Consider the following 27265-nt stretch of genomic DNA (forward strand, 5'->3'; position numbering starts at 1 on the left):
CACCTTCTCTTGCTCATCTCTAAAGTCTTTGTCCAGCAGTTGCAGCGCAAACTGCACATCTGCTCGGAAGTTGGGGTACTGCTGTAAATTCCCATCGAAATGAGATACAAGGCTGCCTCCTCTTCTCTCCAGCCCAATTCCCTCCGATTTGGGTCCCGGTTGCCCCTGCTTTGTAAGCACTTCCAACCTGACCTGGAGATCCTTGTAGGCGGCAGCCGCTTCCTCCTCCCTCTTCCTGGATGCGAGTATCTCGGCGTTTAGTTGTGTCACTGCGTTTTGCAGGGCTGCTATCTGCTGTTCACTATTCATCTCGTCCGACTTTCGTGAGCTCGCGAAGCACCAATCTTCACCCCTCGCTGCGCCCACTCACGCTGCGAGGCTTTTGGTACAAAAGGGAGACAGAGCTTACTGTCAGAGCCGCTTCCAGGTCCCAGCTCACAGAGGACCAAGCTAGCCGGCAGTACTGTACAAAAGTCTTTATTGAGTTACAGTTTCAATTTCCAAGCCGCAGCGCGCAGCTCTACGTCTTAGAAGCTAGACCGGCGAAGCTCCGTCTGAGTCTCCGCCTCCTGTACACCAACTTAATACTCTAGCCTTGCTCCACCTCTTCCGTCTTTCCTTCCTCCTCTGGGTCCCTCTACCCCCCGTGGCCTCTTCCTTCCTGGACTCTTCTGATGCTGACCCCCCCGGACTCTTCTCCCTCCTTGCGGCGGTCTTTAGGACCTGGCTCCCTATCCGGGCTGCTTACTGTGCTGCTTTCCTGTGTATTTGAACTTGGCGCGCACGCCCAGCCTTCAACCTTCCTCTTGACCGTTTCCTCGCTCCCCGATGGAGGTGTGGCCAATCCTGACTCATGCCCTCCCGCTTGCGGCGAGCCGCCAGATCCCGATACCTGGGACCCCTCCCCCCTACTGCGCTCTGGTGGGGAAGCTGGTCCCAATTTCCTAATGCTGCTCTCTGAGTCCCCTCTGGTCCCTTATTCCTGGGGTGTCCCCCTAGGCGCCCCCCTTGCTCTGACCACTGGCGCCCCTTTCTGTGAATCTTCCGATTCACTGGAAAGACTCAGAGATCTGAGGCCGCTGTCATCGCTCATATTTCCTTCGGATTCCTCCCCCTCGCTCTCTGCTTCCTCCCTTTCCTGTGCCTCTGCTCCTGAACCCCTGACAATAATTAAATAATAATTATAATTATTATAATTATTGAACCAGATAAAGCAGATAAATTTAATAAATTATCTCTACTCTCATGGTCACTTTTCTTTGCTCTGGCCGGAAAGAAGCCGTGCTGTCAGAGCTGCTTGAAGATCCTAGCTCACAGAGGATCACGCTAGCCAGCGATCATTAAGTAAAAGTCTTTATTGAATTACAGTTTCCATTCTCACGCTGCTGCGCGCAAACTCTACGTCTAGTAGCTAGATCGGCGAAGCTCCGTCTGAGTCTCCGCCCCGTGAGCACCAACTTAATATCCTAGCCTTGCTCCACCTTTTCCGCCTGACTGTCCTCCTCTGGGTCCCTCTACCCCCCGGGGCCTCCTCCTTCCGGGATTCTTCTGACGCTGACCCGGACCCTCCTGCCTCCTTGCGCCGGGCTTTAGGACCTGGTTCCCTTTCGGGGCTGCTTACTGCGCCGCCTTCCTCTGCATTTGAACTTGGCGCGCGCGCCCAACCTTCCACCTTCCTCTTAACCGTTTCTTCGCTCCCCGATGGAGGTGTGGCCACTCCTGACTCATGCCCTCCCTCCTGTGGTGAGCTGCCAGCGCTTCCCCCCTGGCTCCCTTCCTCTTCCCTGCTTCCTGGCGGTGACGCTGGTCCCGATTTCCAGCTGCTCCCCCCTGAGTCCCTTCTGGCTCTATCTTCCTGGGGTGCCCCCCTTGCCCTGGCCACTGGTGCTCCTTTCTGTGAATCCTCTGATTCACTGGAAAGACTAGGAGATCTCGGGTCGTCGTCATCACTCATCTTTTCTTCTGCCTCCTCCCCTTCGCTCTCTGTTTCCTCCCTTGCCCGTGCCTCTGCTCCTAAACCCCTGACATCCATCCCCCCCTCGAAGCCCCCCATTCCCCCCTCCCCTCCTTCCGGTGCTGGAGCTGGGGGCTGCTGTTGCAAAGGGACGAACGTCGGATATCGGTCGCTTCCCGTGGCGGGCCTCCATCTGAAGTCTTCCGGTTCTTCCTCCCTGCTCTCGTCGACGACGGTCACCTCCGCTTCCATCTCTGTGCCGCCGTGCTCGAAACCAGGGTCGTCCCCGAAAATGTCCATGTCCGTCTCTCCCTCACTTCCTCCTGGCGGCGTTGCTCGTCCTGAGCATTCCAGCCACTTTCTGCGGAACTGCTCCTCTGGCCTATCGTCCCACCAATACGAGGGTTCTGAGGCGGATCCCGAGGGTGACCCCTCCGGGGAACGGACGTCTCGTGTCGGTTCCTCGTCCGAGTCGAACCCCCGGAACGTGCTGGCCGAAAGCGTGGGCGTGAAAAGCCAGTCGTCGAAAAAGTCTGCTGGCATAGGTCTATGTGGGAAGAGGGCATGAAACTCGTCTTTGAGCAGAGGTTCGTCTAAGGCGTAGCCCGGCACCCAGCTGTTCGCACTGGCCGGGGTGCCCTCCTTGGCGAGAAAGTATTCTACCCCCTCTTCCCCCCATCTGGAGTCCAAAATCTCCGTGACTTCGTTGATGCGCTCCTTCTGTGCCACTCCCGCGTGCCCTGTTCTGTCTCTGGCCGGACTCGGCGCCGTTCCGGGTTCCTGGAACCTGTGCGGTGCCTTGTAGGGAGTGAGCACCGATCTGTGGAATACCGGATGCATCCTGGAACCCTCCGGAAGTGCCAGTCTGAAAGCTACCGGGTTGACCTGCTCTTCGACTTGGTAGGGCCCCAGTTGCTTATGCCCTAGTTTCTTCTTGGCCAACGACCTGGCCGGCACTGCGTGGGCTGCTAACCAAACCCAGTCTCCCACGTGGAGCTCTTCTCCAACCCTTCTGTGCTTGTCTGCTTGTACCTTGTATGCGTGCTTGGCCAGCTCCAGGTGGCGCCTCAGCTGATCGTGGACTTCCTGCAGCTCCGACGCGAACGCATCTGCTGTCTGCGGCTCCCCCTCCCCCATTCTTTCCAGTCCCGGGAAGGTTCTGGGGTGCCTCCCGTTGTTGGCGAAGAACGGCGTGACCCCCGTGGACACGTGCTTCGTGTTGTTGTAGGCGAACTCGGCAAGCGGCAGGTAATCCACCCACGTCGCAGGCTGTTGATTTGCATAACATCTCAGGTACTGCTGCATGATGGCATTGACCCGCTCCGCTTGCCCGTTGGTCTGCGGGTGTCTCGCCGACGCCAGGTTGATCTTGACGTTCAGGAAGCCCATCAGCTTCTGCCAGAAATTCGAGATGAACTGCCGCCCCCGGTCGGACAGAATAGACCGTGGCAGACCGTGAACCTTGAACACGTGGTCTATGAACAGTTTGGCGGTTTGCTCCGCCGTGGCCACCTTAGCACACGGAATGAAATGGGCCATCTTGGAAAACAGGTCCACCACCACCAGCACTGCCGTCTTGCCCCTTGAGCTGGGCAGATCCGTGACAAAGTCCAGGGCCACCCTTTCCCAAGGTTCGACCGGAGTTTGCAGCGGTTCCAACAGTCCGGCCGGCGGTTTGTGCACTGGTTTGGCCCTCTGGCAGGTGTCACACCTCGCCACGTAGTCTGCGACCTCCCCTCTCATTCCAGGCCACCAGAAATCCCTGGCTACTAATTCCACCGTCTTCTCCTTGCCAAAGTGCCCGGCCGTGGGCGCGTCGTGCAGCTGCTGCAGCACCTTGGCTCGAAGTTCGTCTCCCGGCACGTAGATGGCCCCTTTACGGATGAGCAATCCATCTCTTAGGTGGAAACCGTCGGCCGCTGCCTTGCCCCTTTGCACCTCTGCCACCTTTGCTCGTGCGAAGGAGTCCCCCTGCAACGCTCGTCGCACCGCCTCTAGGTCCACGGTCGCCGCGGCGCACGCCCACACCGTCGGTGCGAAGATGTGCATGGCGGCCGCTGGTGTTGCGTCCTCCAGATACTGTGGCTTACGGGAGAGAGCGTCTGCCATGATGTTGGTGTCCCCCGGGACATACTCTATTCGGAAGTCGAAGTTCGCAAAGAACTCAGCCCAACGTATCTGCCTCTGATTCAGGAACTGTGCCGTGCGCCAGTGCTCTAGATTCTTGTGGTCCGTGCAAACCTGCACCGTGTGCTTGGCGCCGATCAGAAAGTGCCTCCACGCCTTGAACGCTGCGTGAATGGCCAGCAACTCCCTGTCCCATATGGTGTAGTTCTGCTCGGACTTGCTGAGCTTCCTGGAGTAAAACGCTCCCGGTCGCCACACCCCCTGCGGGTCTTTCTGCAGCAGGACCGCCCCCACGGCTCTGTCCGAAGCGTCTGTCTCCACCCTCATCGGCTTGCTGGGGTTGACATGAAGCAGCTGCTCTTCCGACGCGAAGAGACGCTTGAGTGCCTGAAAGGACTGCTCCGCCTGCTCTGTCCAAATGAACTTCTTTTTCTTGGAGCTAAGCGTGTCAGTGATGGCCGCCGTCTGCATCGCGAAGCCCTTGATAAACTTGCGATAGAAGTTCGCAAAGCCGACAAACCGTTGGACCTCCTTCCGGTTGCGCGGGCTCTTCCAATCCAGCACCGCTCGAACCTTGGCGCTGTCCATGGCGAGCCCCTTGTCAGACAGCTTGTAGCCCAGAAAATCCACCTCCGTCACGTCAAATTGGCACTTCTCCAGCTTGGCGTAGAGCCTATGTTGCTTTAGCCTGCTCAGCACTTCCTTGACGTGCTTGTCATGCTCCTGCTGCGACTCCGAAAAGATCAGGATGTCATCTAAGAAACAGACGCACGTCTTGTAGAGAAGTCCCGCCAACACGTGATGCATAAATGCTTGAAAAACGTGGGAGCCATTTTGCAATCCAAAAGGCATAACTCTATATTCATAGGTCCCCAGTGGCGTGAACATGGCTGTCTTCCACTCATCACCCTCCCGCATGCGAATGAGGTTGTACGCCCCCCGCAGGTCCAACTTGGTGAACACTCTGCCCTTCCGTACCTTCGCGAGGAGGTCGTCAATTCGGGGCATGGGGAAGTCCGATGGCCTAGTCACACTGTTCAAAATCCTGTAATCCACTACGAGTCTCTTTTGGGGCGTGTCCCGCTTCTTAACAAAGAATACGGGACTGCCCCCCACTGCCTTGGACTCCCGGATGAAGCCGCGCTGCAAATTATGATCAATGAACTCCTTGAGTTCTTGCAGTTCGTCCTCTGACATGGAATACAGTTTCCCTTTAGGCAGCGCCGCCCCCGGCAGCAGGTCAATTTTGCAGTCATATGGTCTGTGAGGGGGTAGCCTGTCTGCCTCCTTCTCGCAGAAAACTTCCAAAAATTCAGCGTACTTGTGGGGAATCGCTTGCAGCGTGCCTAGCAGCAGCTGTGACTCCTCTTCCTCTCCTTCCTGCCTGGGCACGATGCAGTGTTCAGCACAAAAGGAAGAGCCGAAGGTCAGCTGCCTCTGGTACCAAGCCATCGTTGGGCTGTGCTTGTCCAGCCAACTCATGCCCAATACAACGGGCGTGTCAGATAGTTGAGTGACGTTGAAGCTGATGATTTCTCTGTGATTCCCAAGTCGCATCACCATTGGTGGCGTCTGCTTCACCACTTGCCCCCCGAGCAGCTCCCTGCCATCCACCGTGACAACCTGCAGGGGCAGTGTGGCTGGCAGCAACTGCACAGCGTGCCTGTCGACAAAGTCCTGCCCTATAAAGTCCGCATTGCTGCCTGAGTCGATGGTGATTGGCACGTCTATGGTGATTCCATTGGGCAGCTGGAGAGATGCTGTGAGCCGCACTACTGGTTTGGGCGGGAGGGGGTTCACGGGCTGCAAAATTTCTGGGGACTGCGTCACTAACACGTCTGGCTGGGCCCCAGTGCCTCTTCCTCCAGCCAGACTGCGTCGTTTCCCTGCTGTGGTCCTCCTTGCTGCGTTGCTGCAGTCACCATTGCTGAGGCTGCAGTGAGCTTGTGGGGCCTCTGGGGACACTCTTTTGCCATATGCCCTGGTTCCTCACAGACGTAACACTTCCTGTTCCCTCTAGGAGGCTTCGCTTTCACTGCTGCCGGTGCTAGGGCTCTGGTTGCTGACTGAGCCCTTGCACCTCCAACCTCCATAGGTTCGGCTCCTCCTCCTGGCGGAGGCGTGGATTGCGCCCGCGCTGCTTCTCTGGGAAGGAAGGAGGGGCCCCCGGCTGGTTCGCGCCCTCCACGCCCTTCGTCCCTGCTCCACGGACGTCCTTCCAGCCTCACCCCCACTGCCAGTGCCCTCTGAACGACCTCCTGGGTGGTTCGGGGTCTCTCCCCCCTCGCGATCTCATCTTTAATCGAGTTGTGCAGCCCCTCCCAAAAGAGGTCTCTTACAGGAGCCGAATCTCTGTCCCATTCCAGGGCACTGACCAAGGCGAAAAAGCGGGCATGATACTGCCTGACGCTGGCCCTCCCTTGTCTCAGCCCATGCACCTCCTTCCGTGCAAGATCCACGTCAATACTTGATAAAAAGCACCCATCCATCGCTTTAATAAAGGCATCCGCATTCTGGAGCGCCGGATCCTTATCTCTCCATAAATTGCGTAGCCATGCTTTCGCATCCCCATGCAGATGGGACATGATGAACCCCACTCTCTCTTGTTCATCTCTAAAGTCTTTATGCAGCAGTTGCAGTGCGCACAGTACGTCGGCTCTAAAGTTGGGATACTGTTGCAGGTTCCCATCGAAGTGAGAGACTAGCCCGCCTGCCCGTCTCGCCAACCCAATTCCCTCCTGCCGGGGTGTCTGCTTTGTCAGCACGTCTAACCTGACCTGGAGATCCCTGCAGGCGGCAGCTGCCTCCTCCTCTCTCTTCCTGGATGCGAGAACCTCGGCGTTCAGTTGTGCCACTGCTTTTCTGAGGTCCTCTATCTGCTGCTCAGCCGTCATGTCGTCTGCCGTTCGTGAGCTCGCTAGTAGGCACCTGTTTCTCTCCCCTCCTCGAGGCTGTAGATGCCCACAATGAGGAGACGGAGCTTACTGTCAGAGCTGCTTGAAGATCCTAGCTCACAGAGGATCACGCTAGCCAGCGATCATTAAGTAAAAGTCTTTATTGAATTACAGTTTCCATTCTCACGCTGCTGCGCGCAAACTCTACGTCTAGTAGCTAGATCGGCGAAGCTCCGTCTGAGTCTCCGCCCCGTGAGCACCAACTTAATATCCTAGCCTTGCTCCACCTTTTCCGCCTGACTGTCCTCCTCTGGGTCCCTCTACCCCCCGGGGCCTCCTCCTTCCGGGATTCTTCTGACGCTGACCCGGACCCTCCTGCCTCCTTGCGCCGGGCTTTAGGACCTGGTTCCCTTTCGGGGCTGCTTACTGCGCCGCCTTCCTCTGCATTTGAACTTGGCGCGCGCGCCCAACCTTCCACCTTCCTCTTAACCGTTTCTTCGCTCCCCGATGGAGGTGTGGCCACTCCTGACTCATGCCCTCCCTCCTGTGGTGAGCTGCCAGCGCTTCCCCCCTGGCTCCCTTCCTCTTCCCTGCTTCCTGGCGGTGACGCTGGTCCCGATTTCCAGCTGCTCCCCCCTGAGTCCCTTCTGGCTCTATCTTCCTGGGGTGCCCCCCTTGCCCTGGCCACTGGTGCTCCTTTCTGTGAATCCTCTGATTCACTGGAAAGACTAGGAGATCTCGGGTCGTCGTCATCACTCATCTTTTCTTCTGCCTCCTCCCCTTCGCTCTCTGTTTCCTCCCTTGCCCGTGCCTCTGCTCCTAAACCCCTGACACGTGCAAAAATACTGTCTCTCAAAACCTGGATCCACCAATTGCTGGGCTTCTTCACCTTCCTTGCTGCTCCCCTGGCACTGCTCCTCGCACCCACCTCCGGCTGCGTACGCTATGTTGTCCACCGCAAGACACGGGTTCAGACTAGCAGCTTTAAGTCTGCATTCCTGCCAGGGAGGAATTCGAACCCACCACCTGCTGAACGCCTCGCCCAGAGAGGCATTTCAAAGTGGCAGGGAGTTCCAAAGCCCCCCCGGCACTGTAGCAGTGAGTCCCAAAGGGGTCATTGGGATTTCTTTTTCATGCTGAAAAGCCCCATATCTTTATAGGGCATCCAGTGGCAGGCAGTCCCAAAAGTGGACAAACACTGTCACCTTTAAAAGAGACTGCCCACAGAAAGCAAGAGCAGCTGGGCAGGAAGCCTTCAAGGACACCTACCATGGAAATCAGCAGGGTTTCCATGGGAACCAGCCTGGGAGACAAGGCCAGCCTGGGAACGCAAGAGGAGGACGTGGAAAACAACGTGAGGAGACGTATCAGATAGCAGCGAGCATGGCTTTGTTCGAAGACGGCTGTGTGGAAAATTCCCAGTTTCGCTTTGTAATAGACTCTGCTGCTAACCGCAATTTGATTCCAGAGACACCTGCTGTTGAGAGGTGGAAGTGCACGGCAATACCTGCCGGGAAATCTGTACTGTTTGCAAATGGACAGAAAGGAAATCTGACTAACGTTGTAAATCTGCATTTTCGTGTTTTGCAGGAAACGCTGGAGTGTTGTACCGTTCCTGTGATGCACCACTGTCTGTTATCTGTGCCTTATTTACTGAAAAAGGGATTTACGTTTTCTTTTCAGGATGATGTGTGCACAATCTCCAAAGGAGGGAGGATGCTTGCCAAGGTTAAAAAGGGGCAGAATGATCTTTTCATTCTTAAAACGTCTCTGGAGGGTGAGGGGAAGGTTGAGAAAACACAAGCCCTGTGTACTGAGATTCCCGCTCATGTGCAATGTGCACATATTTGGCATGCTAGGACGGCTCATAGTTCAGTAGAAGAACTACAGGTGCTGCCGGAAGTTTCTAAAGGGTGTAAGATTTCAGAATGTGGACATGATGTAAGTTGTGAAACTTGCAAGCTGGCAAAGATAAAAGGATGCAGTTATCCAAAGATTGAGAGGATAACCACTAGGCCTTTTGAACAAATTCATGTAGATTTGTGGGGTCCTGTGAAGGAACCAAGTCTGGGAGGGTCAAGATATCTGCTCTCAATGCAGGATAATTTTACCCAGAATTCCTGGACACATGGTCTCAAATCCAAGGATGATGCAGCACAGCTGATCAAACGTTGGATTGAGGAGGTGGAACAAAAGTTTTCCACCAAAGTGCAAGCTGTCACAAGTGACAGGGGAGCTGAGTTTACAGGTTCTGCTTTGCAGAAGTACTTTCGCAAGAAAGGAATACGTCACACAGTGACTGCACCCAATCAGGGGGGGAAGGCAGAGCAGATGAGTCAGGCTCTGGTTAAAACTGCTCAGGTGTTGCTGAAAGATTCTGGGTCACCTCCAAGGTTTTGGTTGGAGGCAATCAAGTATGTGAGCTTCACCTGGAACCGCACCTACAATTCCATGGTAGGGGACACACCGTTTGGGCTGTTGCATGGCAGGAAACCCCAGATTCATTTTTTGCGCAGGTTTGGATCGCTTGCTTCTGTGTCAGTACCTGCAGCGTTGCAGGGGCCAGATGGATCCAAGTTCCGGAAAATGATCTTCTGTGGGTATGAGCCAACAGCAAATGCGTGGAGATTTGCATTTCCATCAGGTGATCAGAGTAAGTTACTGATCAGCAAACACGCTGAGTTCTATGAGCAGGATGAAAAGTCAAAACCTGCTACCAAGCGTGATGTTCTTTCAGAATGTCTCTCTGATTCAGAACAGGAAGATTCTGAGGGGGAGGAAGAAGAAACTGAGTCTGATGATGACGATCAGGTAACTGACCAAAGTCAGGAACAGGAGGAGGTATCTGTAGTTTCTCCACAGGTTAAGAGAACACCCAAAAGCGAGCCCAGTTCTCCGGTAAGTGTAATGGAGAAGGTCCGAAAACGTTTTAAGTCAGAGGGGGAATCCCGTGAGGATGAGGACACAGGTCCTGGTGGCAGTGAGTCAGAGGTAACATCTGAGTTTGTGCCCAGAAGGTCCAGTCGCTCAACGAAGGGAATTCCGCCGGACAGGTACCAGGCGACAAGCGCATGGGCCTGGTTCACACAGTGTGATTCTGGGAGTGTTGAAGGGGTTCAACGGGTGCCTGGGAAAGATGCTGGAAAAGAGCACAAGGCAAAGGGGAAGGTGTTGAACTCAAAAGGGTCTTGTCAGAAGGTGCAGCAAGGGGGGGTGTGGAAGCTGGAACCTAACGAGTTAAGCTTTTCCCATGATGCTACACCATTCTGACGTCATTTTTAGAAGCTTGGGAGGAGCTTCTGGGCAAAGTTTGTTCAGTCCCACTTTGAACTTTGTGGGGAAAAGACGTGGTCTTGGTATGGCTGCTAATAGCCCTGGAAAATCCTGAGAAATGTTGGAATAAATGCTGTATATAGACAAACCTGGACTCAGTGTAAGTTTGTCTGAATTCAAGCAACGTGACAGTTTTCACCGCTGTGCAAAACTCTGCTTGGCCGTGACGGAGAGCTCGGAGCAGAGCATGCGGCAGAAGAAGCGTGCCGGGCAAGGAAGAGCTAATTGAGGGCCATAAATCAATTAGCGGGGGTCACGGCTGGTAAATACGTCACAGGTTATGGACCCATAAATTACCGCTTGTAAAACTGTCGCGGGAGCTGTAAAAACTCTGCGGTGTCGAGCAGAGGCTTTGATCTGCTGTGTCGGCAAACAAGCAAGCGGCAGCTGCAAGACGCAGAGAAGTGCCTGCGTTGCTGTGGAGCCAGGTTGCAGAGAACAGCTGAGGTATCGTTTCTCCACGGAGCTGAGGAGCCGGAGGAGCTGGTGCGTTTGTAAGTACAGCTTGGGGCCCCTTTGGGAGAACGGAAAGAGATGGCGGACGGCCATGAATCATTCTCCGTACCCTTCGAAAAATTAAACGGCCAAAATTGGGGAGAATGGAGCAGAAAGCTGAAGGCCTGGCTGGTAGCCAAGGGTCTGTGGGACGCGGTCCTAGGGCCTCCACTGCCTCAGCCAGCCGCCGGAGCTGCAGCAGCAGCAATTGCAGATGCGCATGCTTCGCGGAGAAAAAATCAGAAAGCCCTGGGAGCTATAGTGCTCAGTTTGGAGGGTTCACAGTTGCCCCATGTGGAGGGTTTGGAAACTGCGCATGAAGCTTATGCTGCTCTTGAAAGAGTGCACCACAGGACCACGGCTGGTGCTAAAATCCATACCACCAGGCGGTTGTTTGAAATGAAGCTACGTCCAGGTGGGGACATAAGACAACATGTTACAGAGATGCTCTCTGTGTTTAATGAACTGCGGCTGTTGCAGGTGAACTTTACTGATGAATTGAAGGTTTATATTTTGCTAAGCTCTCTGGACAAAAGTTATGACAATTTATGTCTAACTTTGGAATCTATGAATCCGCAAGATCTGACTTTGGCCTACGTCACAGGACGCTTGGCTGACGAACAGGAGAGACGGCTCAGGGAGAGCAAGTCTGGCGCAGCAAGCTCCACCGGGAGAAAGGGGGGGGCGAAGCTTTGTTCAGGCTTTTGCAGCTCGTCGGTGTTACGTGTGTGGTTCTCACGGGCATTTGAAAAGAGACTGCCCACAGAAAGCAAGAGCAGCTGGGCAGGAAGCCTTCAAGGACACCTACCATGGAAATCAGCAGGGTTTCCATGGGAACCAGCCTGGGAGACAAGGCCAGCCTGGGAACGCAAGAGGAGGACGTGGAAAACAACGTGAGGAGACGTATCAGATAGCAGCGAGCATGGCTTTGTTCGAAGACGGCTGTGTGGAAAATTCCCAGTTTCGCTTTGTAATAGACTCTGCTGCTAACCGCAATTTGATTCCAGAGACACCTGCTGTTGAGAGGTGGAAGTGCACGGCAATACCTGCCGGGAAATCTGTACTGTTTGCAAATGGACAGAAAGGAAATCTGACTAACGTTGTAAATCTGCATTTTCGTGTTTTGCAGGAAACGCTGGAGTGTTGTACCGTTCCTGGGATGCACCACTGTCTGTTATCTGTGCCTTATTTACTGAAAAAGGGATTTACGTTTTCTTTTCAGGATGATGTGTGCACAATCTCCAAAGGAGGGAGGATGCTTGCCAAGGTTAAAAAGGGGCAGAATGATCTTTTCATTCTTAAAACGTCTCTGGAGGGTGAGGGGAAGGTTGAGAAAACACAAGCCCTGTGTACTGAGATTCCCGCTCATGTGCAATGTGCACATATTTGGCATGCTAGGACGGCTCATAGTTCAGTAGAAGAACTACAGGTGCTGCCGGAAGTTTCTAAAGGGTGTAAGATTTCAGAATGTGGACATGATGTAAGTTGTGAAACTTGCAAGCTGGCAAAGATAAAAGGATGCAGTTATCCAAAGATTGAGAGGATAACCACTAGGCCTTTTGAACAAATTCATGTAGATTTGTGGGGTCCTGTGAAGGAACCAAGTCTGGGAGGGTCAAGATATCTGCTCTCAATGCAGGATAATTTTACCCAGAATTCCTGGACACATGGTCTCAAATCCAAGGATGATGCAGCACAGCTGATCAAACGTTGGATTGAGGAGGTGGAACAAAAGTTTTCCACCAAAGTGCAAGCTGTCACAAGTGACAGGGGAGCTGAGTTTACAGGTTCTGCTTTGCAGAAGTACTTTCGCAAGAAAGGAATACGTCACACAGTGACTGCACCCAATCAGGGGGGGAAGGCAGAGCAGATGAGTCAGGCTCTGGTTAAAACTGCTCAGGTGTTGCTGAAAGATTCTGGGTCACCTCCAAGGTTTTGGTTGGAGGCAATCAAGTATGTGAGCTTCACCTGGAACCGCACCTACAATTCCATGGTAGGGGACACACCGTTTGGGCTGTTGCATGGCAGGAAACCCCAGATTCATTTTTTGCGCAGGTTTGGATCGCTTGCTTCTGTGTCAGTACCTGCAGCGTTGCAGGGGCCAGATGGATCCAAGTTCCGGAAAATGATCTTCTGTGGGTATGAGCCAACAGCAAATGCGTGGAGATTTGCATTTCCATCAGGTGATCAGAGTAAGTTACTGATCAGCAAACACGCTGAGTTCTATGAGCAGGATGAAAAGTCAAAACCTGCTACCAAGCGTGATGTTCTTTCAGAATGTCTCTCTGATTCAGAACAGGAAGATTCTGAGGGGGAGGAAGAAGAAACTGAGTCTGATGATGACGATCAGGTAACTGACCAAAGTCAGGAACAGGAGGAGGTATCTGTAGTTTCTCCACAGGTTAAGAGAACACCCAAAAGCGAGCCCAGTTCTCCGGTAAGTGTAATGGAGAAGGTCCGAAAACGTTTTAAGTCAGAGGGGGAATCCCGTGAGGATGAGGACACAGGTCCTGGTGGCAGTGAGTCAGAGGTAACATCTGAGTTTGTGCCCAGAAGGTCCAGTCGCTCAACGAAGGGAATTCCGCCGGACAGGTACCAGGCGACAAGCGCATGGGCCTGGTTCACACAGTGTGATTCTGGGAGTGTTGAAGGGGTTCAACGGGTGCCTGGGAAAGATGCTGGAAAAGAGCACAAGGCAAAGGGGAAGGTGTTGAACTCAAAAGGGTCTTGTCAGAAGGTGCAGCAAGGGGGGGTGTGGAAGCTGGAACCTAACGAGTTAAGCTTTTCCCATGATGCTACACCATTCTGACGTCATTTTTAGAAGCTTGGGAGGAGCTTCTGGGCAAAGTTTGTTCAGTCCCACTTTGAACTTTGTGGGGAAAAGACGTGGTCTTGGTATGGCTGCTAATAGCCCTGGAAAATCCTGAGAAATGTTGGAATAAATGCTGTATATAGACAAACCTGGACTCAGTGTAAGTTTGTCTGAATTCAAGCAACGTGACAGTTTTCACCGCTGTGCAAAACTCTGCTTGGCCGTGACGGAGAGCTCGGAGCAGAGCATGCGGCAGAAGAAGCGTGCCGGGCAAGGAAGAGCTAATTGAGGGCCATAAATCAATTAGCGGGGGTCACGGCTGGTAAAACAGAACAGTTTAACAGGAATAACATAAGGAAAATTCATTATTATAGCAACTCCAGTGGCAGGCAGTCCCACAGCCCCCAAACTTTCTGAGAAGGCTTGCCTGAAACTTGCCACCGCTGTCGACCAGAAGCTTCTCCTCTTGCCAGGCCCAACCAGAACTCGGTGCCAGCTGAGAGATGAAAAGAAGAGTCAGGTGGGCAGTGGATTCAAGTGCCGGAGGCTCTTCCTTTGGCAGGGAGTTCCATTGGCCCAAGCAAACCCTGACTTGCCACTTTCTCCCTGGAAAGCTGGTAGTGGTAGCGGAAGAGTCTCGCTTGCGAGGCGGGTGGCACGGCGCCCACCTGGACGGAGACTAGCACCCTAGAAAATAGAAAATACTTATCGGGAGAGAAAGAGAGGGCTGAATCAGCTCCGTTCACACCCAGCCGGGTTTAAATTGTTATTGGGATGATTCATTCCCATCCCCTCAGCCCACCACACAGGGTTGTGAGCTGGAGGCACTCAATGGTCATCCCTCCTGACCCGGACACTTAGGGGTGCCTTGTGTGAGCCCCACCTTCATCACCCACCTCAGCCCAATCCCAGCTCCACCAATCGCCGTGGGGCATCCTCCAGCTTCAGGTGTCATATTCAAAATCGCACAAGCCTGAGCGGGAAACCACATTTTCAGGAGTTCTTTAATAGAAGTATGGGATGGATACAAAAATATATTGGAGCCAAAAGTCCCTTATTGGCTATCTCCGCTGGAGGTAATGAGTGTTAAGAAAATTAATATGAGAGGTAATTGGAGTACATATGGTGAATTGGTAATTAAAGAAGGAGGAAAATGGAAATTGAAACCATTTGAACAAGTTAAAGATTATGTATATGATTGGTTGCATTACTTTCAAGTAAATGAAATGTTTAAAAAAGACTTAAAAGAAAGGGGTTATGTAGAAAAAGAATCTAAATTTCAAATAGACATAATAAACAATTAATATAAAATTCGGTCAAAAATGTATAAGATATTGTTGGAATGGCATACGAAAGATGAAGAGGTTAAATCGGTAATGATACAGTGGGCCAAAGATTTTGGGTATAATATTCAATTTGATGAATGGGGAAAATTGTGGAAAGAGAATATAAAATTTACTGCATGCACGGCTGTCAGAGCTGCTTCCAGATCCTATCTCACAGAGGATCACGCTAGCCAGCGATCATTAAGTAAAAGTCTTTATTGAATTACAGTTTGCATTTTCAAGCTGCTGCGTGCAACTCTACGTCTAGTGGCTAGATCGGCGAAGCTCCGTCTGAGTCTCCACCCCTTGTGCACCAACTTAATATCCTAGCCCTGCTCCACCTTTTCCGCCTGACTGTTCTCCTCTGGGTCCCTCTGCCCCCCGGGGTCTCTTCCTTCCTGGATTCTTCTGACGCCGACCCCCCGGACCCTCCTGTCTCCTTGCGCCGGGCTTTAGGACCTGGCTCTCTTTCAGCGTCACTACTGCGTCACTTTCCTGTGCATTTGAACTTGGCGCGCGCGCCCAACCTTCCACTTTCCGTCTGACCGTTTCTTCGCTCCCCGATGGAGGTGTGGCCACTCCTGACTCATGCCCTCCCTCCTGTTGTGAGCTGCCAGCGCTTGCTCCCTGGCTCCCTTCCTCTTCCCTGCTCTCTGGCGGTGACGCTGGTCCCGATTTCCAACTGCTCTCCTCTGAGTCCCCTCTGGCTCTATCTTCCTGGGGTGCCCCCCTAGACTCCCCCCTTGCCCTGGCCACTGGTGCTCCTTTCTGTGAATCTTCTGATTCACTGGAAAGGCTCGGAGATCTCGGGTCGTCGTCATCACTCATCTTTTCTTCTGCCTCCTCCCCTTCGCTCTCTGTTTCCTCCCTTGCTCTTGCCTCTGCTCCTGAACCCCTGACAACGGCACTGAAAGAAAATGTTATGAAAATGTTTTACAGATGGTACATCACACCTGTAAAGTTAGCAAAGATGTATAAGACGTGTAACAAATGTTGGAAATGTAAAGAAAAAGAAGGGACGTTCTTTCATGTGTTGTCAGGGGTTTAGGAGCAGAGGCACGGGCAAGGGAGGAGACAGAGAGCGAAGGGGAGGAGGCAGAAGAAAAGATGAGTGATGACGACGACCCGAGATCTCCCAGTCTTTCCAGTGAATCAGAGGATTCACAGAAAGGAGCACCAGTGGCCAGGGCAAGGGGGGAGTCTAGGGGAGCACCCCAGGAAGATAGAGCCAGAGGGGACTCAGGGGGGAGCAGCTGGAAATCGGGACCAGCGTCACCGCCAGGAAGCAGGGAAGAGAAAGGGAGCCAGGGGGGAAGCGCTGGCAGCTCACCACAGGAGGGAGGGCATGAGTCAGGAGTGGCCACGCCTCCATCGGGGAGCGAAGAAACGGTTAAGAGGAAAGTGGAAGGTTGGGCGCGCGCGCCAAGTTCAAATGCAGAGGAAAGCGGCGCAGTAAGCAGCCCCGAAAGGGAACCAGGTCCTAAAGCCCGGCGCAAGGAGGCAGGAGGGTCCGGGTCAGCGTCAGAAGAATCCCGGAAGGAAGAAGCCCCGGGGGGTAGAGGGACCCAGAGGAGGACAGTCAGGTGGAAAAGGTGGAGCAAGGCTAGGATATTAAGTTGGTGCACACGGGGCGGAGACTCAGACGGAGCTTCGCCGATCTAGCTACTAGACGTAGAGTTTGCGCGCAGCAGCGTGAGAATGGAAACTGTAATTCAATAAAGACTTTTACTTAATGATCGCTGGCTAGCGTGATCCTCTGTGAGCTAGGATCTTCAAGCAGCTCTGACAGTAAGCTCCGTCACACCATTGTGGGCATCTACAGCCTCAAGGAGGGGAGAGAAACAGGTGCCTACTAGCGAGCTCACGAACGGCAGACGACATGACGGCTGAGCAGCAGATAGAGGAACTCAGAAAAGCAGTGGCACAACTGAACGCCGAGGTTCTCGCATCCAGGAAGAGAGAGGAGGAGGCAGCTGCCGCCTGCAGGGATCTCCAGGTCAGGTTAGACGTGCTGACAAAGCAGACACCCCGGCAGGAGGGAATTGGGTTGGCGAGACGGACAGGCGGGCTAGTCTCTCACTTCGATGGGAACCTGCAACAGTATCCCAACTTTAGAGCCGACGTACTGTGCGCACTGCAACTGCTGCATAAAGACTTTAGAGATGAACAAGAGAGAGTGGGGTTCATCATGTCCCATCTGCATGGGGATGCGAAAGCATGGCTACGCAATTTATGGAGAGATAAGGATCCGGCGCTCCAGAATGCGGATGCCTTTATTAAAGCGATGGATGGGTGCTTTTTATCAAGTATTGACGTGGATCTTGCACGGAAGGAGGTGCATGGGCTGAGACAAGGGAGGGCCAGCGTCAGGCAGTATCATGCCCGCTTTTTCGCCTTGGTCAGTGCCCTGGAATGGGACAGAGATTCGGCTCCGGTAAGAGACCTCTTTTGGGAGGGGCTGCACAACTCGATTAAAGATGAGATCGCGAGGGGGGAGAGACCCCGAACCACCCAGGAGGTCGTTCAGAGGGCACTGGCAGTGGGGGTGAGGCTGGAAGGACGTCCGTGGAGCAGGGAAGAAGGGTGTGGAGGGCGCGAACCAGCCGGGGGCCCCTCCTCCCTTCCCAGAGAAGCAGCGCGGGCGCAATCCACGCCTCCGCCAGGAGGAGGAGCCGAACCTATGGAGGTTGGAGGTGCAAGGGCTCAGTCAGCAACCAGAGCCCTAGCACCGGCAGCAGTGAAAGCGAAGCCTCCTAGAGGGAACAGGAAGTGTTACGTCTGTGAGGAACCAGGGCATATGGCAAAAGAGTGTCCCCAGAGGCCCCACAAGCTCACTGCAGCCTCAGCAATGGTGACTGCAGCAACGCAGCAAGGAGGACCACAGCAGGGAAACGACGCAGTGGCTGGAGGAAGAGGCACTGGGGCCCAGCCAGACGTGTTAGTGACGCAGTCCCCAGAGATTTTACAGCCCGTGAACCCCCTCCCGCCCAAACCAGTAGTGAGGCTCACAGCATCTCTCCAGCTGCCCAATGGAATCACCATAGACGTGCCAATCACCATCGACTCAGGCAGCAATGCGGACTTTATAGGACAGGACTTTGTCGACAGGCACGCTGTGCAGTTGCTGCCGGCCACACTGCCCCTGCAGGTTGTCACGGTGGATGGCAGGGAGCTGCTCGGGGGGCAAGTGGTGAAGCAGACGCCACCAATGGTGATGCGCCTTGGGAATCACAGAGAAATCATCAGCTTCAACGTCACTCAACTATCTGACACGCCCGTTGTATTGGGCATGAGTTGGCTGGACAAGCACAGCCCAACGATGGCTTGGTACCAGAGGCAGCTGACCTTCGGCTCTTCCTTTTGTGCTGAACACTGCATCGTGCCCAGGCAGGAAGGAGAGGAAGAGGAGTCACAGCTGCTGCTAGGCACGCTGCAAGCGATTCCTCACAAGTACGCTGAATTTTTGGAAGTTTTCTGCGAGAAGGAGGCAGACAGGCTACCCCCTCACAGACCATATGACTGCAAAATTGACCTGCTGCCGGGGGCGGCGCTGCCTAAAGGGAAGCTGTATTCCATGTCAGAGGACGAACTGCAAGAACTCAAGGAGTTCATTGATCATAATTTGCAGCGCGGCTTCATCCGGGAGTCCAAGGCAGTGGGGGGCAGTCCCGTATTCTTTGTTAAGAAGCGGGACACGCCCCAGAAGAGACTCGTAGTGGATTACAGGATTTTGAACAGTGTGACTAGGCCATCGGACTTCCCCATGCCCCGAATTGACGACCTCCTCGCGAAGGTACGGAAGGGCAGAGTGTTCACCAAGTTGGACCTGCGGGGGGCGTACAACCTCATTCGCATGCGGGAGGGTGATGAGTGGAAGACAGCCATGTTCACGCCCCTGGGGACCTACGAATATAGAGTTATGCCTTTTGGATTGCAAAATGGCTCCCACGTTTTTCAAGCATTTATGCATCACGTGTTGGCGGGACTTCTCTACAAGACGTGCGTCTGTTTCTTAGATGACATCCTGATCTTTTCGGAGTCGCAGCAGGAGCATGACAAGCACGTCAAGGAAGTGCTGAGCAGGCTAAAGCAACATAGGCTCTACGCCAAGCTGGAGAAGTGCCAATTTGACGTGACGGAGGTGGATTTTCTGGGCTACAAGCTGTCTGACAAGGGGCTCGCCATGGACAGCGCCAAGGTTCGAGCGGTGTTGGATTGGAAGAGCCCGCGCAACCGGAAGGAGGTCCAACGGTTTGTCGGCTTTGCGAACTTCTATCGCAAGTTTATCAAGGGCTTCGCGATGCAGACGGCGGCCATCACTGACACGCTTAGCTCCAAGAAAAAGAAGTTCCTTTGGACAGAGCAGGCGGAGCAGTCCTTTCAGGCACTCAAGCGTCTCTTCGCGTCGGAAGAGCAGCTGCTTCATGTCAACCCCAGCAAGCCGATGAGGGTGGAGACAGACGCTTCGGACAGAGCCGTGGGGGCGGTCCTGCTGCAGAAAGACCCGCAGGGGGTGTGGCGACCGGGAGCGTTTTACTCCAGGAAGCTCAGCAAGTCCGAGCAGAACTACACCATATGGGACAGGGAGTTGCTGGCAATTCATGCAGCGTTCAAGGCGTGGAGGCACTTTCTGATCGGCGCCAAGCACACGGTGCAGGTTTGCACGGACCACAAGAATCTAGAGCACTGGCGCACGGCACAGTTCCTGAACCAGAGGCAGATACGTTGGGCTGAGTTCTTTGCGAACTTCGACTTCCGAATAGAGTATGTCCCGGGGGACACCAACATCATGGCAGACGCTCTCTCCCGTAAGCCACAGTATCTGGAGGACGCAACACCAGCGGCCGCCATGCACATCTTCGCACCGACAGTGTGGGCGTGCGCCGCGGCGACCGTGGACCTAGAGGCGGTACGGCGAGCGTTGCAGGGGGACTCCTTCGCACAAGCAAAGATGGCAGAGGTGCAAAGGGGCAAGGCAGCGGCCGACGGTTTCCAGCTAAGAGATGGATTGCTCATCCGTAAAGGGACCATCTACGTGCCGGGAGACGAACTTCGAGCCAAGGTGCTGCAGCAGCTGCACGACGCGCCCACGGCCGGGCACTTTGGCAAGGAGAAGACGGTGGAATTAGTAGCCAGGGATTTCTGGTGGCCTGGAATGAGAGGGGAGGTCGCAGACTACGTGGCGAGGTGTGACACCTGCCAGAGGGCCAAACCAGTGCACAAACCGCCGGCCGGACTGTTGGAGCCGCTGCAAACTCCGGTAGAACCTTGGGAAAGGGTGGCCCTGGACTTTGTCACGGATCTGCCCAGCTCAAGGGGCAAGACGGCAGTGCTGGTGGTGGTGGACCTGTTTTCCAAGATGGCGCATTTCATTCCGTGTGCTAAGGTGGCCACGGCGGAGCAAACCGCCAAACTGTTCATAGACCACGTGTTCAAGGTTCACGGTCTGCCACGGTCTATTCTGTCCGACCGCGGGCGGCAGTTCATCTCGAACTTCTGGCAGAAGCTGATGGGCTTCCTGAACGTCAAGATCAACCTGGCGTCGGCGAGACACCCGCAGACCAACGGGCAAGCGGAGCGGGTCAATGCCATCATGCAGCAGTACCTGAGATGTTATGCAAATCAACAGCCTGCGACGTGGGTGGATTACCTGCCGCTTGCAGAGTTCGCCTACAACAACACGAAGCACGTATCCACGGGGGTCACGCCGTTCTTCGCCAACAACGGGAGGCACCCCAGAACCTTCCCGGGACTGGAAAGAATGGGGGAGGGGGAGCCGCAGACAGCAGATGCGTTCGCGTCGGAGCTGCAGGAAGTCCACGATCAGCTGAGGCGCCACCTGGAGCTGGCCAAGCACGCATACAAGGTACAAGCAGACAAGCACAGAAGGGTTGGAGAAGAGCTCCACGTGGGAGACTGGGTTTGGTTAGCGGCCCACGCAGTGCCGGCCAGGTCGTTGGCCAAGAAGAAACTAGGGCATAAACAACTGGGGCCCTACCAAGTCGAAGAGCAGGTCAACCCGGTAGCTTTCAGACTGGCACTTCCGGAGGGTTCCAGAATGCATCCGGTATTCCACAGATCGGTGCTCACTCCCTACAAGGCACCGCACAGGTTCCAGGAACCCGGAACGGCGCCGAGTCCGGCCAGAGACAGAACAGGACACGCGGGAGCGGCACAGAAGGAACGCATCAACGAAGTCACGGAGATTTTGGACTCCAGATGGGGGGAAGAGGGGGTAGAATACTTTCTCGCCAAGGAGGGCACCCCGGCCAGTGCGAACAGCTGGGTGCCGGGATACGCCTTAGACGAACCTCTGCTCAAAGACGAGTTTCATGCCCTCTTCCCACATAGACCTATGCCAGCAGACTTTTTCGACGACTGGCTTTTCACACCCACGCTTTCGGCCAGCACGTTCCGGGGGTTCGACTCGGACGAGGAACCAACGCGAGACGTCCGTTCCCCGGAGGGGTCACCCTCGGGATCTGTCTCAGTACCCTCGTATTGGTGGGACGATAGGCCAGAGGAGCAGTTCCGCAGAAAGTGGCTGGACTGCTCAGGACGAGCAACGCCGCCAGGAGGAAGTGAGGGAGAGACGAACATGGACATTTTCGGGGACGACCCTGGTTTCGAGCACGGCGGCACAGAGATGGAAGCGGAGGTGACCGTCGTCGACGAGAGCAGGGAGGAAGTCCCGGAAGAGTTCAGATGGAGGCCCGCCACGGGAAGCGACCGATATCCGACGTTCGTCCCTTTGCAACAGCAGCCCCCAGCTCCAGCACCGGAAGGAGGGGAGGGGGGACTGGGGGGCTTCGAGGGGGGGATGGATGTCAGGGGTTTAGGAGCAGAGGCACGGGCAAGGGAGGAGACAGAGAGCGAAGGGGAGGAGGCAGAAGAAAAGATGAGTGATGACGACGACCCGAGATCTCCCAGTCTTTCCAGTGAATCAGAGGATTCACAGAAAGGAGCACCAGTGGCCAGGGCAAGGGGGGAGTCTAGGGGAGCACCCCAGGAAGATAGAGCCAGAGGGGACTCAGGGGGGAGCAGCTGGAAATCGGGACCAGCGTCACCGCCAGGAAGCAGGGAAGAGAAAGGGAGCCATGGGGGAAGCGCTGGCAGCTCACCACAGGAGGGAGGGCATGAGTCAGGAGTGGCCACGCCTCCATCGGGGAGCGAAGAAACGGTTAAGAGGAAAGTGGAAGGTTGGGCGCGCGCGCCAAGTTCAAATGCAGAGGAAAGCGGCGCAGTAAGCAGCCCCGAAAGGGAACCAGGTCCTAAAGCCCGGCGCAAGGAGGCAGGAGGGTCCGGGTCAGCGTCAGAAGAATCCCGGAAGGAAGAAGCCCCGGGGGGTAGAGGGACCCAGAGGAGGACAGTCAGGCGGAAAAGGTGGAGCAAGGCTAGGATATTAAGTTGGTGCACACGGGGCGGAGACTCAGACGGAGCTTCGCCGATCTAGCTACTAGACGTAGAGTTTGCGCGCAGCAGCGTGAGAATGGAAACTGTAATTCAATAAAGACTTTTACTTAATGATCGCTGGCTAGCGTGATCCTCTGTGAGCTAGGATCTTCAAGCAGCTCTGACATGTGTGGTGGGAATAAGAAAGTGAAAAGCTTTTGGGAAATGATATACAATAAAATGAAAAAACTGTTAAGATATACTTTTGCCAGTGGCGTAGCGTGGGGGGTGCAGGGGGGGCCGGCCGCACCGGGCGCAACATCTGGGGGTTAGGGTTAGGGGGCGCAAATCCACGGGTTAGGGGGCGCAAATTACTTGCCTTGCCCCGGGTGCTGACGCTACGCCACTGACTTTTGCAAAAAAACCGGAGGCTTTTCTTTTCTTTTAGAGATCTTAGGAAAGGACATAAGAAGAAAAGACTGTAAACTCTTTCAATATGCAGCAACGGCAGCCAGAATCTTGTTGGCCCAGAAATGGAAGCAAGAGGAAATACCGACGATAAAAGAATGGAGACTGAAATTGACAGATTATGCGGAATTGGACAAATTAACTGGGAAAATCAGATACACCAAAGACCAAAAGTTCATCGAAGACTGGGGAAAGTTCCTACTGAAAGTTCCTATCTGAAAAACGTATGCGGCGTGAACACAACTCTAGTGGGATTTCAAGAGGCACTGTAAAAATAGAGAAATATTGTTAATATGAAATAGTGGGGGAAGGGAGGTATAATGGCAATACGAAAGAAGGGAATGTGTAATTAAAGTTATAAATATGGATGATTATCAGAGACGCTGAAGGAAGTTCAAAAAAGGAGATAATTTGTTGTATTTTGGATAAAAATGTATAATTGCATGGAAAATCAATAAAATTTATTATTAAAAAAAACAAAAAAAACCTTATGCAAATAAAGCATTGCTTATTCTTTATCCACTGGTGTGCTTATTGGCTCCAGATCCAGAAATAACCCTGCCCTTGGCAGAACATATACAGTGCTTTTTTCTGGAGGGGGGGGCACAGAGGAATGCATAAAACATTTTGTGAATGTACTTTTGTCCATTTACTGTATTTATTTTTCCCGGTTTGAACTAAAAAATGGCGATTTTCTTGAGTCAAAATGAGAGTACCCCCAATCATTTTTTTTTAGAAAAGAAGCACTGCATATATACACACACATATACATATATCCGTTTTATTTTTATTTATTTACAAACGGACACCTATATCTAGGTATGTATATTCTTGTATATAAACTTCCGCGGCCCACCCGCCCCATCCCTCCGCCAAGGGGAACGAGAGGAAGGCCACTGGGGGAGAAAGGCAGGTGAGGGCGGGGCGGGGGGCAGGGCTGCCCCCTGGGGAGAGCGGGGTCGAGAGGGAGTGGGCGGGAGAAAGAGAGAGGGCCAGCCTGGCTCGGCACGTCTCTGCTGGCCCAACGTCGCAGCGCCTCTTCCGCCCGTTTCCCTCCCTTTCCTGTCCGCTTGCCTCTCCTCCGGTGGCACCTCCTTCCGGGTACCACTGCCCTCGCCCAAGATGGCGGCAGCACAGGCTCTTCCGCCCGTTTCCCTCCCCTTCTGTTTGCCCCAGAATCACACTACCAAAGCAGAAAGGTCTTCTGGATTCCATCTACATAGGAAGAAGATGAAAACGCTCTGATTGGGCTTATTTCAAATAAGTGTTTTTGGGGTTACAATGCACATTCAACCAAAAATCGCAGAGCGAAATGTATGTTATCAGCCCAAATCAAGCATGGGTGTTTTGGTTCATCTCAATTGAAAGAGGGAGAAGAAGCTTGGATTGCACTCGGTTTTCATTCACCCACAAATAGAAAATCGAAGTATCATAAGCATAATCAACGCAAAACAGGTTGTTTTGGGTTCCGTCTACATAGAAAGAAGAATCTTGGATTTCGCTTAATAAAAAGTATTGTTCTTTGGTGTTAATGCACATTTACCCCAAAATGGCAAAGTGAATGTAATGCGACCAAAATAAAGAAACACCATTCCTCTTCCATATACTTCTTCCAGAAGACGAATAAGCTTCGAGAGGGCTTATTTGAATTTGCATGTTGTTTTTTGGGTTTGCACTAGAATCACACAACCAAAGCAAAAAGAATGCACATTCAACCAAAAATCGCAGAGTGAAATGTTTTTTATCAGCCCAAATCAACCATAAGTGTTTATGTTTATCTCAATAGAAAGAGAACGAATAAGCTTGGATTGCTCTTTCGGTGTTCATTCACCCACAAGCTGCAAAGCAAAGTGTCATAAGCATAAACAACGCAAAACAGGTTGTTTTGGTTTCCATCTACATAGAAATAAGAATCTTGGATTTCGCTTATTTCAAAATCGTGTTCTTTGGAGTTAATGCATATTTACCCAGAAATCGCAGTGTATGTAATGAAACCAAAATAACAAAACGACATATTTCAGCTTCCATATGAGTAGAAAGAAGACGAATAAGCTTCGATTGGGCTTATTTCAATTCATAGAATCATAGAATCATAGTTGTAATTAACGTGGTGTTTTTTGGGTGTGCACCAGAATCACCTAACCAAAGCAAAAAGGTGTTCTGGGTTCAATCTACATAAAAAGATGATAACGCTCTCATTGGGCTTATTTCAAATTGGTGTTTTTTGAGTTAGAATGCACATTCAACCAAAAATCGCAAATGTTTGTTATCAGCCCAAATCAAGCATAGGTGTTTTAGTTAATCTCAATGCTTGGATTGCTTTTTCGCTGTTCATTCACCCACAAATAAAAAAGCAAAGTGTAATAAGCCTAAAGAAAGCAAAACAGGTTGTATTCGGTTCCATCTACATAGAAATAAGAATCTTGGATTTCGCTTATTTCAAAGTCGTGTTCTTTGGTGTTAATGCACATTTACCCTGAAATCGCAAAGTGTATGTAATGAGACCAAAACAACAAAACGCCATATTTCCGCTTCCATTTGCGTAGAAAGAAGACGAATAAGCTTCGAGAGGGCTTATTTGAATTTGCATGGTCTTTTTTGGGTGTATACCAGAATCACCCCCAAAGAAAGCAATAAAGTATTTTGCGTCCTATCTACGTAGGAAGAAGATAAAAACGCTCTGATTTAGATTATTTCAAATAGCTGTTTTTGGGGTTAGAATGCACATTCAACAAAAAAATCACTGAGCGAAATGTTTGTTATCAGCCCAAATCAACCATAGATGTTTATGTTCATCTCAATAGAAAGAGAACGAATAAGCTTGGATTGCTCTTTCGTTGTTCATTCACCCACAAGCTGCAAAGCAAAGAGTCATAAGCATAAACAACGCAAAACAGGTTGTTTTGGTTTCCATCTACATAGAAAGAAGAATCTTGGATTTCGCTTATTTCAAAATCGTGTTCTTTGGAGTTAATGCACATTTACCCAGAAATCGCAGTGTATGTAATGAGACCAAATTAACAAAACGACATATTTCCGCTTCTATATGAGTAGAAAGAAGACGAATAAGCTTCGATTGGGCTTATTTCAATTCATAGAATCATAGAATCATAGAGTTGAAATTAGCGTGGTGTTTTTTGGGTGTGCACCAGAATTACCTAACCAAAGCAAAAAGGTGTTCTGGGTTTGAAATAGGCGAAATCCAAGATTCCTCTTTCTATGTAGATGGAAACCAAAACAAAATGTTTTGCTTTCTTTCGGCTTTGGAATTTGTGGGTGAATGAACACCTAAGGAGCAATCCAAGCTTATTCGTCCTCTTTCTATTGAGATTAACTAAAACGTCTATGCTTGATTTGGGCTGATAACAAACATTTCGCTCTGCGATTTTTGGTTGAATGTGCATTCTAACCCCAAAAACACCTATTTGAAATAATCCCAATCAGAGCGTTTTTATCTTCCTCCTACGTAGATAGAACGCAAAATATTGCTTTCTTTGGGGTTGATTCTGGTATACACCCAAAAAACACCATGCAAATTCAAATAAGCCCCCTCGAAGCTTATTCGTCTTCTTTCTACCCATGTGGAAGCGGAAATATGGTGTTTCTTTAGTTTGGTCGCATTACATTCACTTTGTGATTTTGGGGTAAATGTGCATTAACACCAAAGAACACTACATTTTAATAAGCGAAATCCAATATGCAGATGTTAGCCAAAAGACCTTTCTGCTTTGATTGTGTGATTCTGGTGCACACCCTAAAAAACACCACGCTAATTTCAACTCTATGATTCTGTGATTCTATGAATTGAAATAAGCCCAATCGAAGCTTATTTTAACCAAAAGACCTTTTTGCTTTGGTTTTGTGATTCTGGTGCACACCCAAAAAACACCACGCTAATTTCAACTCTCTTATTCTATGATTCTATGAATTGAAATAAGCCCAATCGAAGCTTATTCGTCTTCTTTCTACTCATATGGAAGCGGAAATATGTCGTTTTGTTATTTTGGTCTCATTACATACACTGCGATTTCTGGGTAAATATGCATTAACACCACGATTTTGAAATAAGCGAAATCCAAGATTCTTCTTTCTATGTAGATGGAAACCAAAACAACCTGTTTTGCGTTGTTTATGCTTATGACACTTTGCTTTGCAGCTTGTGGGTGAATGAACACCGAAAGAGCAATCCAAGCTTATTCGTTCTCTTTTTATTGAGATAAACATAAACACTTATGGTTGATTTGGGCTGATAACAAACATTTGGCTCTGTGATTTTTTTGTTGAATGTTCATTCTAACCCCAAAAACAGCTATTTGAAATAAGCCCAATCAGAGCGTGTTCATCTTCTTTCTACGTAGATGGAACGCAAAACACCTTATTGCTTTGTTTGGGGTGATTCTGGTGCTCACCCAAAAAACACCATATCAATTCCAACTATGATTCTATGATTCTATGAATTGAAATA

The 27265-nt window shown here is 51.9% G+C and overlaps 1 long non-coding RNA gene across 1 annotated transcript in view; it reads right to left on the reverse strand.

Annotated features, from left to right (window-relative positions):
* Nucleotides 1-233: 233 nt before the first annotated feature.
* LOC308579501 overlaps nucleotides 234-27265 on the reverse strand; it is a 93326-nt gene continuing 66294 nt past the window's right edge. The window contains exon 3 of the long non-coding RNA XR_014004509.1: nucleotides 234-450. This is a non-coding gene — a long non-coding RNA (uncharacterized lncRNA). The remainder of the gene's footprint in view (nucleotides 451-27265) is intronic.

Source organism: Podarcis bocagei (assembly GCF_964188305.1).
Source record: "Podarcis bocagei genome assembly, contig: HAP1_SCAFFOLD_73, whole genome shotgun sequence".
Taxonomy (NCBI): Eukaryota; Metazoa; Chordata; class Lepidosauria; order Squamata; family Lacertidae; genus Podarcis; species Podarcis bocagei.